This window comes from Dicentrarchus labrax, unplaced genomic scaffold (assembly GCF_905237075.1).
Source record: "Dicentrarchus labrax unplaced genomic scaffold, dlabrax2021, whole genome shotgun sequence".
NCBI lineage: Eukaryota > Metazoa > Chordata > Actinopteri > Moronidae > Dicentrarchus > Dicentrarchus labrax.
Genome location: NW_026136704.1, coordinates 6,129,434 through 6,142,814, shown reverse-complemented (window position 1 = coordinate 6,142,814; position 13,381 = coordinate 6,129,434). Strand labels below are relative to the sequence as shown.

The 13,381-nt window shown below is 39.9% G+C and overlaps 2 long non-coding RNA genes across 5 annotated transcripts in view; one reads left to right on the top strand and one right to left on the bottom strand.

Annotated features, from left to right (window-relative positions):
* LOC127362277 (uncharacterized) overlaps positions 1 to 13,381 on the bottom strand; it is a 107,027-nt gene that overhangs the window by 19,074 nt on the left and 74,572 nt on the right. The gene's annotated exons all lie outside the window — the stretch shown is intronic.
* LOC127362278 (uncharacterized) overlaps positions 5,781 to 13,381 on the top strand; it is a 38,084-nt gene continuing 30,483 nt past the window's right edge. The window contains exons 1-3 of the long non-coding RNA XR_007884418.1: positions 5,781 to 5,926; positions 8,894 to 9,004; positions 11,462 to 11,521. This is a non-coding gene — a long non-coding RNA (uncharacterized LOC127362278). The remainder of the gene's footprint in view (positions 5,927 to 8,893; positions 9,005 to 11,461; positions 11,522 to 13,381) is intronic.

Sequence of the window (13,381 nt, the reverse complement as noted above, 5' to 3'; positions counted from 1 at the left end):
TATCAGAATTGATTGTAGATAAAAATGGCTCATTCTAAGGTAACAAAAACACAGTGGGAACTACCATGTTTCTACAGTAGCCCAGAACAGACAAACCAAACACTAGCTCTAGATAGGACCTTTGGCGTTGTTTCGCAAGTTTCGTGGGCACTGTAGTTTCTCCTACACACTGGGAATGGGAGGTTGAGGCGAGAGGGTTGAAATCTAGAATTACACCGGTGGATGTCACTAAATCCCACACGCTAGTCCTTTAAAGTCAAATCACCATATGTAGACTTCAGAAATGGGTTCAATCTCACATTATTATCAGAGGCACAAACTGGTATCTTCAAATCTCCAAGGACTTTCCTGTTTACTTTGATATGTAGCTATTTTATTAGCCATTATAGAAGAAAAGGTGTGGAGCCTAAAAATAAATTCAATGGATGATAGGTCATCCGCCATCCATGAAAAAAATAAAATAAATAAATGATGGTTACGATCAGGCAACTTAAACCACTTAGATATGGTTTGGGAAAGCTTGTGGCCAAGAAACACTTAACAAAACTCAACAGTGATTTCTAGCATGAGATGGGACACAAGTCAGGAACATCAGCGTTTTAGTTCTTATATACACATGTATATTTATATATATATATATATATATATATTATATGTATATATATATATATATAAAACATATTTTGTACAGTGGTAATGCTGAAAAACATTACCCTTCATCAAAACAGCAAATGCTCGGACAATAGACTTTAAAAGCTCAGTTAAGGATATTCTTAACTCGGTGTTCACTTACTAGCTTATTTCCTGAGCTTTTCAAAAGAAGAAGGGTGTGGGATATGTTTAAAAGCTCCAGAAATAAGCTTTGTCTCTGGGTATGTTTTGAATTTGCCATTTCTGAAGGAACTGAAAAAGGGACCACAAGTCTTCAAGAGTTGTAGTTCTACCAGCACTTTGTGAATGTTGGAAAGTCTAAGTGATAATTTGCCTTTTGGATATACACTGCAATCATTTGTCAAACACTTGGGATGTGTTTAAGACACAAAACCAAGTGTCCTTTTTTTCTTTTTTAGTCATTTTTAGAAATGGAAGAGCCAACATTTGATAGCTAACATGCTACCATACAAACTTCTATAGAGGTGTAGTGCACACTTGTGATGTATGCACATGACATTTTAATATAAAATGTTTCCACTACTGTCAATTTACTATTTTCCTTCTTGACTTGAAGTACTTCTTTCATCTTTATTTTTCTCGTACTATGTTTATTGTTATGCACCAATACAAAAAGGCAAATTCCTTGTATATGAAAACCCACTTGGCAATAAGCCTGTTTCTGATTTCCTGCAGGCATTGTGGCTGCAGCAAGCTGACCAAGTTTAACAGGCTGGCTTTATAATATTTCTTTGCAAATGAATCACAAATTGTCGCTGACGGGCGGAAACCTTGTGTCTTCGTATTTCGTTGTTTTTATTTTTTCCACAAATCAAAGCTATTGGGCACCCTTTAGGTCTGTCTGTGAGCTTTACAAATATTTAACGTATTAAACTAACAATACCGGCTTTGACAATTAGGATTCTAAGAAAATATTGGAGAATATCGTATCGCGATATTTTGTTTTGTGATATTGTTTCAATTCTCAAAACCACCGTTATGGTTGCATAAAAAAGTAGGGTTAGGGTTAGGGTTTTTCTTGCATGTTACTCAATGCATGAGCTAATGTCATGAATCAATCAACACCTTAAAGGCAACTTTGACCATTACATTTGTTTTAGTGGCTCTCTTGCATTACATACACTTAAGCGATAATTGGATTTCCAAGCACTTAAAAAATGTATGTATATGAATTTATTATGTGATTATGTGAACTGCAGATATTCTGTTTCCTCACATGGAGAAAAAATGTGAGTGCGCTCTGACAGTACTACACCTTTGGTGAGTTGTCACAAAATCTTAATTCCTGGGTAAACCTTTCCTTAAAAAGTTTACAAACTGTTGCCTCTAGTCTCTCAGCAATCCAATTAAACAGCAAATATGTGTGTACCAAACTACTGATTGACTTGTTGTGGGCTCTGAATGAGAGGCAAAAAGTGAAGTCTGTTTTTTCTGTTCTTATGATCTCCATCCTTCACTGTCCTTCACATGCTGACTCCGGTACGACCTCTAGCACACAGATAACTAGCATAAAGTTTCCTTCAGGGACAAAAAAAAAAACAAATAAATGCCTTAAACTCAAAATAGATCCACAATAATCTCACTGTAATGAAATTTTACTGTGTCAAGCCTTTAGCCTGAGTCGGGGTTCATGGGATGTGTTTGCTGCAGTCCTTGTAATCCCTTCAAATTGCTTCTCATACAGAAATGAAAGTTGTATGGTGCCATTTCATAGATCATGGATTACGGGTTCTGCCTCAAATGCACATGATGAACCCAGACTTTAGTATCTTGGACTGTAACCACTGCTTGGTGTGACTGTAGCAGCTCTCTGCAGGCTGACTACACATTACTTTAAATGAGTTGAAACATTATAGAATGATCCTCCTTGTGCTCCCACTTTAAGACCTCAGGATTAATCCTCATCCAACTTTTAATTTAAACAGCTCCTTATAAACTAAACTGCATGTAAATGAGGACTCTATAAGTGTGCTGTTTTACATTTTAGTTGAAGTTTACTGGCACTTTCTTTCATGCAGCGTGAGCGGCTTGTCTTTAGTGTCTTCAGGCGTAGAATATCACCCCTTTCCAAAATTCTGTGTCTGTACCCCTTCCATCTTCTCTCCTCTCTTCTCCCTCCGTCTGATATTCTGCTCACGCACAACTGCGGCAGCCCTCCTCCAATCGCTGGCATTAATCCACACCTCAGACCCCCCAGACACACTGTCTGCTCTCCCACAATGCACCTCAGCTCCAAAACTTTCCCAGACACATTTGGCCTTCTCTCTATCGCTTACCTCTCCCTCCCTCTTCAGCCCCTTTTCTTTCACTCGGTCTCCCCATGGCTCTTCATCGTCCAGTTTCATTTGCTCTGCCTCTTTCTTTCTCAAACTCTCTAAATTTCCCCTTTCTTTCTCTCTATTCAGCCACGGCCTGTCTGACAAAAGTATCTCCTAATCTTCCCCAGAGTCCATTTGACATAAAATGGCGGCACCGCAACCGACCAATACCGTCATCGCTCTCACATTGGAGAACAGAGCCACAGTCGGCCTCAGCTGTTTTTTGAAGTTTTAGATTTGAGCGTCTCAAATATCTTCATGTTGCGGACCCCCAAGTAGAACAAAAGTAAAGTCCCAGATCCCATATATCGGGGGCACAAATAGCAATGTATTTCTGCACCTGGATATTGTTTGGTTTGTTTTTCTCATTCTTCCCAAATACTTTTCCTTATTTTTATCATGTATAATTGGTCAAACGTAGGCACTATGACGTTACTTCAAGATATTTCCGACACAGCTGCAACAATTTGATTCTGAATTCTTTTGCACGACCTAGACCATCGGTGGTCATTGTCAGCTTTTGTGTTAGCTTCTAAAGAAGCAAGGTTTGAGGAACATTACACTCATTTATTTATCATTTTTCCCTGCCATTCAACAAAACTCCCATGACACAGGGAGCAAAGAGACCAATTTCACCACCTCAGTAGCCTCGATAGACCACAAATCTGTTTTGGAAATAGACAACGCAGGTTAAGGTAAGAAAATTCAATTACAATACATCACAATTTATTTTTCGGGTGCATTGAATGTCCTCGGTTGAACGTATGTATTGATGGAAGCCTGTCAAGGACCCGCAGAGGTGAAGAGAGCAGCTTTAGACAACCACATTTTTAGAGTAGGGATAGAAAAGATTGAAAATCAAAAACCAGAACTGTATAGTATTGTCAGGATTCTACGACCGCTAGGAAAAGATCACTCAAATATTTATTAATGGCGGATCATAGAACTAAGTCATAAAATCAGAGCAGCACCTGCTGAGGACCACCACAGAATTAACTTATCAATTGTTTACCTAATCTTGGTTGGGATGCCAAGCTCCTTAACATTCTTGTACTGCACAGTCACTAATTTATTGCACGGTCACTAATTTATTCTTTGGCAATCGACTACTAAAGAAAAGACCCCTCTGCAAAGGCCACTAATCAGCATCTGTTGCACTGGTAGTCTCCCCTCTGACAGTGTTTTCCTCATAAGGGTTTTAACGTTTATCTGTGATCTCGTTTGGCTCCGGCCTTGGGAATCTTTCTGTTGTGCTGGGAAAAGACAAAGCTAAGAGGATTGAATTCGGAGCTGCAGGCAGACATGATGGGAAGCGAAGATAGAAAGTGGAATGAGTCAGTCCTCCTGGTAGATAAAGATTCATCCAAGATGCAACTAATAAGGAATGGGTTTTATTTTATTGAGATGTGATTACGAGGAAACTTCCGCCTCCCTCCTACCCACATAGACTATATATTCAGTTGCTTAGAAGCTGACCAGTGTCATGGCAATAAAAATGTACTGCAAGTACAAAATTCATGCTACCTTCACAAAAATATTTTCAGCCAAGTGGAAAAAGCAGCCCAATACCCCTAAGAATAGCACTTATGTTGGACAATTACGCACCTCACAATTTATGCATTCAGCATGAAGTTGTGCGCCCCGTTCGTATGGGTGGGTGCAGAGTGTGTAGACTTACATGCAGGAACTTAGAGATTGGCAGACCTGTAGTTAACATTCATATTCATTGATGGTAATCACAACCTTACGATCACACTTTAATCATAGCTTTTTTTGGGCCACAACTAAGATCTGTCCCTAACCTTAATCACATCGTTGTTTCCTCTTTGTAGAAAGCAAGGACCCCGGAACCAGTAGAGCCCTACCTACTTAGGAACATCATTTTTGCCAAGATTTTTTACATTCTTGCTTTCTATCATATCTGTTAAGTATGGTTACGGTTAGGGAAGGACTTTGGTTATGGCAAATATACTGTAGTTAAAGTGTGGCTAGGGTGAAACTGAAACATTTGGTTAAGGCTGGAGTACGGTTTGAACTATGCATTTGGTACGGAATGACAAGACATTTTCGATACTCTGTAGTATCGAAGCAATTCAGTCAGTGCCATAAAAGCATCAAAGTTCAGTACCCAGGACTAGGTCTGTGAAAGAACACACAGACTCCTGCCTTACAGTGAGATGTGCTACACGTCTATCCACAACCCCAACCTTCACACCTTTGCTCTTTGGACCGCTGTATTAAGTTCCCACTACTTCCTGAACTGGCACTGAACATTGGCATTGGACGCAGATCATGAGGAGTGGAAATTTAGAGTCAACATCAGAGAACGGTAGCTTCTTTTGCTGAATAAAAAAACAGTTTTGTAGAAAAACTTGCTCTTCAAAATAAGGCACCGAAATCCAGGTAACTCAAACCAGAACCATTTCACCGAAACACAGAATGCAAAACATATATAGTCAGATATAATGTCATACAATCTGCATCAGATCAGTCATATTGGAGGTGGGTGACAATTTCACGACATCTGTGTTCACCACAAAGTCATTATTGGCCTCAGATATCAAGAAACAGATTCATCGGTCTAACCCTGCCGCCCAGCCTTTTGTTTGCCTTTCTTGCTGTCCTTTTGTTTCCTTCATCTTACCAAATGCTCTCTCCTCTCCCTCCCCCCTTCCCCACAATCCCTTTTGCCTTCCTCGCCTTTCTTCCTCCTCTCTCCATCTCTCTGCCCGCCCCGCCACCCAACCCCTCCGCCCTCCTCCCCCCTCCCCCTCTGTGTTTGTGTCCTCATCTGACCCTGCTTGGCCTGAATCGCTGTCGGTGCCCATTTGGATCGGGCACAGCTGGTGCTGCCGCTGAAAGCCGAGTGCCATTACCGCCGCTGTCTACTGTCTGTCCTGTCTGCCTGTCTGTCTGAGAGACACATCTTGATAATGGTATTGGCCCTATTTCTCTCATTTTTTATGGTTTCCATTTTAGTAATTTCACCTTCTCCTGGAAGTTTTTTATTTTCTGTGCTGCATCCTTTTTTTTATCTTCCCGTCGTAATGACCCCATCCCTCCAGGGGGAATCATTTAAGTTTTATCTTATTTGCTCTGCCATTCAGGAGAAGAAATTACCAAACAAACACACACAAAGATACGAATAATAAACCTTAACGTGTCAGCCATTTCAGAAAAGGACGACAGGGCGTGGATGAGAGGAAGGGGGCATTCGTGCTCCTCTCAGTCCAATCAGATGTCACAGGTCGATAAAGACCAGGAAGTGGAGAGTGTGTGTTTGCAGCTGATTGGACGGCGTTGTAGCAATGGCTCACTTTGTGCCAGTTGCAGATAAGCTTAGTGAAAGCAAAGGAGCAAAATCAAAGCCTGCTGTGCAGAGCAGAGAGCCGGAAAGAAGCTCAGATAACACCTTCTGAGGTGCACGATAAGAACAATAAGCGCTAATTGTTATAATACAATCTGAAATATTTAATGGGGCATGTGTAGAGTCAATGAAATTTTTGTACACAGATACATGTGATTATATTGTACAACTTTAATCTCTGCTCCTAATGAGATTATAATGTTTGAATTTTGTTTTAATTCTCAAAAGAAGTAGTACATTTATTATGAAAATAAAAGCTCCTGCTGAACTGAGCCCTCACCAGTCTTCATTTCGGCTGCCTGTCAGGTAGCATCAGCCGCTCCAGCCTCGAGGAAGTCTTTTTATAGCATGTAGAAAATATGACAAATATGCTTGTAAATTACATTGTCTTCGATTATTATGATGATCAAAGGAGCTGCGGGGCTCAGGGAGCTTTGGAGGTGGAAAATTGTGATTTTTTGCAACACAGAGCTCAACGTTGGTTCCCTGCTTGAAACAGGGATCAAGGCTTTCATGGCCTAAACTGGATAGCTCCATTTTAAATTTGACCTCTTCCACAATGGATTCCCAAAAAAAAAGGACATTAAACAGGAAATAAAAATAATTATAATGCTGACAGCAGCATTGAACTGAGACTAGTTACAGATCATTTCTAAGCACTACATTTTTCAGTTTTGATATCAGTTTTGTATCTTTTGATTTTAAGAAACTTTGGCAAAGAACAAATGACTCTTATTATTTATTGGATTCACATTTAGTAAGCAGACAGTGTAACACCTGTGCTGTAGGGGTTTGCTGTTCTACAAGAATGCACCACTATTAAACTATAGGTAAAGACAGAAACAGATGTTAGCCACATCCACCAATTTTTTCAATGTGTTTTTTTACTGAATCTGGACAACCAAATTAACTAACAGGAGAACAAAAATACAATGTTTTGAAATCATCATGTACAGTCAAGGAGCATAAAACTTAATGAATTAATCCCTGATGTAACATCTAACATGGTTCAGGTTACAACCTGATTAGGAAAAATTAAATTTTAATATCGGAATACTTTTTCGGTCTAGTCCGTAACTGCTCAATTGATAACTTTTACACTGAAGGGGAATTGTAGCATGAGCGTTAATGAACATGCACGCAAACTCTTGAAAGGGTTATCTGTGCGTGTTCCTGCAATGTGCCGCTCAATCGGGTGCTTCTCAGTTCGAGGACAGCGAGCAGGAAAAGGGACCGGAGCACACTGATTGATTTGCTGCCTTTAATTGTGAAACGTTTTCAACACTCCTGTGTCTTCATCACAGTCTAACTGACGGGCTGAGCGAGTGAACATACCACATTGAACGTGGCATGAACATTTTGTTAGACACAAGATATTGATGGGATTGGGAAGGTCACAATAAACTGAAAAGCTGAATAGACTCCTTTTCCCGTTGATTTACAAAAGAATTTGTATCACTGAAACATGTCTAAACAGATTCAAGGGTTCCCTTTTGAATATGAATCTAGTCAGAATGGAAGAAAGCCTTTTCACCATAATTTTATATGAAAACTCTGCCAAACACACCATTGGTTAGCAGCTCAAGGCAGGCTGAAACACCCGATTTGTTAATTGAAACTGGGATGAAACATCCAAATCCATGTTTTAAAAAAGGTTTTAGAGATGGACCACTGAATGGGTAATGTTGGATATTTAATTAAAAGGCTATATAACATAACATCATATACTATAAAATAGCAAACTGTTGAAAGGAGCCTAATAATGAGTTATTTCAGCTGCAGCCTTGCAGATGAAAACACTGTGAGAAAACAGTAGCTACGACTTGTTTTATTCACACTCAGCCCATTACATTCCAGTATTAGCATCTGTATAGTATCTGAATTGCAAACTGATGGCTCACAGCAACAGATGTTTTTTTAATGCTTTTGTTGTGGGTTTTAAACTGTGATTGGCCAGCAAAAACCTACAGCCCTTCGGACAAATCTGCCTGTGAGCAGACTCATGGGGACCAGTTTTTGAGGCACCCAGCTGCATGGAACCAATCAGATTCCAGGCAGAATTTTCACAACTGTCCAATCAGACGGGAGGACTTTAAATTAACTTTGGAAGCAGCTTGAGGTATTCTGGGAGGCAGTGAAATTGACTGTGATCCTGAATGTAGCGTACCAGTGCATTCTGCAGTACGAAATGGTCGCTGCAGTGCAATCCCTGCAGGTCACGGTCTGACCCTGCCACTGGTCTCAGATCTGCTACTTTTGAGTGGCTGTTCTCCCTTTTCCTGCTGCAGCTGGACTCCACTCGCCTCCATTAAAACCTGCATGGGGTGCATTTTTCCAAATAATGCCAAAACTCTGTTCCAATCAAATCAAATTGTGACTCACACAATATTGTTTCAGTAACACTGCGTACAGTTTAATTGATCAAGGTTTAAAAAATAAATAAAATCATTAATATTTATTAATTTATTTTTGTCGTCTTGAGTTTACTAACACAAAAGCATTGTTCCTCTGACCTTCAAAATTCATCTGACCACAGCTGCTGTCACTGTTGGGCCACGTACCTGTAACCACACCCACACTGACCACTCCCCAAGTATACGTCTACATACACTTCAACCACTGGAGGTCAGCAAAAGCAAGATGTGAGGTAATGTTTATTTACTCTTTCATGTTAGGTTGCAATTAGCATCAATGAAAACAGTGTTGGCTGTAAGCCTTTGAAGCCAGTTAAACAACAGAGGTAATTAATTTGTTCATTCATTCACCCATTAATGACTAATGATTATATTTAGAGCGTAAAGGAAAAGCCCCACAGATTGGCAACTGATTGGCAAATTTGATTTTCTTTAAAAATGCAAAAAAAGTTTAACATTCCTCTCACGTGTTAAATATTAGATTTACAGTGGTTCACACATTGAATCTGAAGTTGTTCTCACTCCAATGGTACCAAGCTTTCGATATAATGCCTAATACATTTTTAGGTTCAGCCAATTCTGTATAATACTATATTTAGTGGTTAGTCACTACGGGTTACTCATTTTATCCCATAGGAATATATTCTAAAAAGTCTCTAAGGTCTGCACAATGGCCATACTGGAGCAAGAAAGAGCAACGGATTATCATTTTTCTTTATTGTAACAATCCAGAATATGTGTGAATCACAAGTTGTGAAGATCTGAAATTCCTAACCTATTGTTAGGAGTATTGTTGTTAAGAAATACTTTCGCTGCTGTTTCACTGTGGACATTAATGGGTTAATGGACTGAGACGAGATCTTGTCTTGATATTTACTTTTTGTTTTTGTTGTTTTTGTTTTGTCTCAGTACGTTTGGTTTTGTCATATTTGGTTTAACTGTATGCTGTTATCTTTGTCAAATATAAATTAGATTTTTTGTTTAGTTGTGTACTTTAAAAGAGGTGGCTCATCTCAAGGGGTTATTCCTAATAAAGCATTTTTAAATAACTTACAGTAAGTAGAAAAGTAAGCAATTTAGTAGGCAAAACCGGTTTGAAATAAAATAATAGCTGTGTACAGGTAATGAATTTGTGTGTGTTTGAGCCATGGCCCGTGTGTTTCCCCTGCAGCCACTGCTGGACTCCTTCTGACCTCCTCTCCATTCACCATATTTAGTTTCCTCCAGTTGTTCCTTACACACAGCACTTCTTTCATTAATAATCACCCCACAGAAAACGGTATGCAGTGCCTTCTAATGATGCACCTTTTGTCTGAAACCACAGTCTTTGACCCCTGCACCTTTACTACTGGCTCCTTGTCAAGCTGCTGATAGTTATCCCAGGTCCTGCATGTATAGTATTCTTACAGTAAGTCCAATTGCACAAATAAATGCTAATTGTTATAATTGCCACTAACAGCAGTTTCTGAAGGCAAAGGCAATCAACATGTTGTTACTAATTTAGCCTTGATGTGCCAACACAGACTGTTTAATTAGACTTTATAAAGCATCTTGATTACTCATTCAGTGAAAGGCTTTTGTGTGCTACAGTAGGTGAACAGCTCCAGCTAAGTGGAGTTACAAGTTATTGTATGTTACCCTGAAAGTAACTGATGATATGATGTAGCTTTAAGTACACTGGTTGTCAGTGCCAGTAGTATTGTTTGTTTGTTTGTTTATAACTATTCAGATTTGTCACATTTTCTTTTAATATTCCTTTTGTACAGATATAACCACCTGTTTGAACCATAACCTACACACTGAATGAAATGAATTGTTGAAACAGATTTCTGGATCCTGCGTTTAAATGTGCACACCACATCAGATGTGCTGTGAGACATTTCGGATTGAATTGATAGTGACAGATGAAGAGGGAAGGGGGGCGAAATGACACACAGCACGGATTCGAAACCTGGTACATTGGTACACGAGGCGCCAGCTCTGCTAGTTGAGCTATCCATGCGCCCCCTAGTAGCTTTTGTTCCTTTAAAATAACTATATTACGTTACCTAAATATCATGATGTAAGTGATACTGCAAGTCATGTGACTTGTGTAACTTGAAACCTAAAATAATAATTTTTGGAGAATTTGGGGTACTTCAAGTAAGTTATAACGCATTACTGCAATTCCACTGCTTTTGGCGGTAACTGGTAATGTAACTAATTACGTTTTCAAAATAAATAATGCAATTACAATTGCTGAAATTTAAATGGGCTTGCGCTTACCCCAAAATAGTAGAAACCTGCTGACAGCAGACAAACGCAGCGAATCCATCCCCTTGATTTTACGGTTTATGATCTAACGTCACCCGACTTTACGGTAGGAATGTAAGTTGTTGCTGCCCTCTGGTGGTCGGATAAATTTGATCACGCAGTCACAAATAATATAACTCACAGCTGCGTGCAATAATAAGAGAACTGAAGCAGAGAAAGTAATACAAAAATGACGTTCCTTAGTAACTGATAACTTTTACATGCAGTAATTGGTAAAGAAATGTAATTACTTTTGAGAGAAGTAACTAGTAACTGTAATTTAATACTACTTTTCAGTAACTTGCCCAACACTGGAAGTAATCCTGCCCTCTGTCTGTTCTCTCTGTCTTTCCCTCTTCCCCCTTCTCTCCTGTCTTTCTGTCATTTTCATTTAGCAGTCCCCCATGAAGGACAGCCACTGCGAGCTGACAACCTGGCTGCCTGCCATTCGTTGCTCTGTCAGTTGATTTTTCTGCCGCCCCCCCCCCCACACACACACACACACACACACACACTCCAACCCAACACTCACACAGCACTACCCATCATGCATTTGTCAGGCACTGTCTGGGTGTCGCTACTGCTGTTGCTGCAGCAGCAGAGTTGTGAGATGAATACAAGAGAGAAAATCAATGCCTTTGTTCAACCTTATGTTTTAAGATGAAATTCGTTTATAGCTTCAGCGCCTAAAATGAGTTCAAAGGCCTGCTGATTTACTGCTGAACCCCAGATTGTAATAGCAGTTTAAATGCATCTCACAGTAGAAAATAGAAAAAAAGCATCAACAATCAGTGGCATCAGAAAGTACAATGTGACATTTGCACTACAAGTTTGCTGACAACAATTTCCAGCAGCAAGGGAGTCTGGCATTGGCCCAGAGAGAGAAACACAAAAGAGAAATGTCTGTCAGAAAGGAGAGATCAGGATTATCTCAAGGCCAGAATAAAGTACACCGCAGACGAGCCTTACAGAAAAGGAGGCAATCCTTGCACGCAGTCGTCCCACAAAATGATCAAGATGAATGCCTTGAAGCTCTTTCCACTGCAGAAGACAGTGACCCCTGTTCTGTGGGTATGTTTTTGGATGTCTGGGGCAATTCCTGCCTGTTTCCATGGATTCTCAGGACTGTACTTTAAGTTATACACGCTGCAAGGTTTGCCAAAGCTGATGGAACCAAGCTAAGGTTGTCTGCCATCATCAGAGGAACTGTGAATGATGCTGGGGCTATCAGCGTGTCTGATGGCCTTTTGTCTTTCCCTGTCATCCCCACTCAGAGTTGTGCAAATATTCAAACCGATTGGCAGACAAGAATGTTGATATTGGACGATTCTGCAAAACCCCAGTTCAATGACAATGTTTTTGCCAATGTGCTTTTTAAATTTTCGCTTCCAGCAACATCTGCATGACAACAATGGTATGGCTAAGGCTAGCGAGAAATTACAAATAAGCAATAGTAAAAGTATGGCTATGATTAGGAAACGAAAACACTTTTAGCAGGAACAGTAAAATTTCAGATTACTTATTTATTATTATCAGTTGCTGGTTTTTAGCAAGGCGAGAACTTCTGCAGCAAGTCAGACTTGATACACACCTATCCACCATCTTAACCTCTTATTTTCCACCTTGATACACATTACACACTTAATTCCCTGTGGGATCATGGGAGTTGTTGTCTTCATTGTTAAACAACCACCATTGCTGATGAAAATATATCTGATGTGACTCAGGTAGAAACATGTTCATGGACAAGTTAGTGTATTAAAGCTTTATTCACGTTATGTTTAGTCTAGTTCTCTGACTGTGTGCTAAACTTGCCTTCATGGTACACCTTTTATTAACAGACAGAAGCCTGAGGAAAAAGCAGAGGTGGGGGAATGTCACAAAGATGGACTGCTCAATAAGTCTGTGTGTTGCCTATTTTTCTTGATGACCTGTAATCCCAAAAGAACAGGGAAGTGTTGCTCACTGTCTGCATTACACAGCCTATCACAAGATTTCTGGCATGCAACAAATACCTCTCCATGTGAAGATATTATCACTGAAGTTGTTAAATCACAACTTCACTGTTAATGGTGCATTATTAATTGTAAACACCCTCATAATGAGCGCCGTCTCTGTGAATGGCCTCCTTAGTGTATCTAAATCAGGTCTGCTTTAATCAAACTGCAGTACAGCTCAGTACAGTGGGAGATTTGAATTAAGTCTTGCCAGGAAGCCCTCCCTGTATATCTGAATGGCAGAAGGCCACAGGATGTGTTAGGGGGCTGTCTTTACAGGGAAAGGGGTGGCCTTCACTAAATAAAAGGGGAAGGATAGGG